Source organism: Odontomachus brunneus, unplaced genomic scaffold (genome assembly GCF_010583005.1).
Source record: "Odontomachus brunneus isolate Ranch 3 - 2012 unplaced genomic scaffold, Obru_v1 Obru_scaffold_057, whole genome shotgun sequence".
Classification (NCBI taxonomy): Eukaryota; Metazoa; Arthropoda; class Insecta; order Hymenoptera; family Formicidae; genus Odontomachus; species Odontomachus brunneus.
In genome coordinates, this window is record NW_022639507.1 from 566,841 (window position 1) to 567,866 (window position 1,026).

Genomic DNA, 1,026 nt, shown 5'->3' on the forward strand with positions numbered 1-1,026 from the left:
TGGCTTCTGCACACAGGACGCGGTAATGCTTGCCGCGCAGCGGAAGTTCGCGCGACAGCCAATCAATATGCTGTTTTTCCGTAAGAGCTAGAAGATTATTACAGAAAACAGCATATTGATTGGCTGTCACGCGAATTTCTGCCGCGCGGCAAGAATTACGCGTTCTGTGTGCAGGAGCTATAAGAATCGGGCATCTCTACTCCGTAGCCACTTCCGCATTTCCTATAGTTTCAGAAATATTAATAAAAAAGCTTCGCCCCCCAGTCACATGTCTAGAGACAGACACCTTTTTATTAATATTTCGGAAACTATAAGAAATTCAGTGCAAGTGGCTACAGAGCATATACATCTCGCTGTTTGTAGTTGTGTGATAGTTTTCCACCCAGCTTAATCGCCATTACATTAAGATGTGTTAACACGCTCGGACCTGATTTTTTTTGAGAAACGTGTCTTTTGGTACCTTGGTGAAAGGGCCGCAAAGAAAAGTCTGAATCTAAGTAAAATACAGAGAAAGAAAGAGAGAGAGTGAGTTTTCCTAACTTTAATAGTAGTCAACTTTGTCGGCTAATATTTCGCTTCGCAGTAGAAAGCGACGATTTTGTTAAATAAAAAAAGTTGTTTCTCGTGCTAAACACGTCGATTGAGCCTACTTCCATCGAAATCGGAGATGAAGGGCCTAAACTGAATAATTACCAATGTTGCTTGTGATATTTTCAAAGAAGAGATAAGGATATCACATCAGATAAGTGTCGTTGAATATAGAAAAACATATCTAAAGAATTCGAATGCTTTGTGTCGTTTTTAATCCTTGCAGTTATAGATCTAATGGTTATGAAAGAAAAAAAGAAGGACAGAGAATGAGAATAGAAAATAGACAGATGGACAAGAAGAGGAGACCGAGGTAGAGAAAAAAGATGTATGAGTGAGTGAGCCAACATCAGTGCATCATTGCACACTTTTCTCTGTATACTTTTACAATTGGAAAAGTATCAAGAAGAAAAAAAAAATATATATATATATATGTTA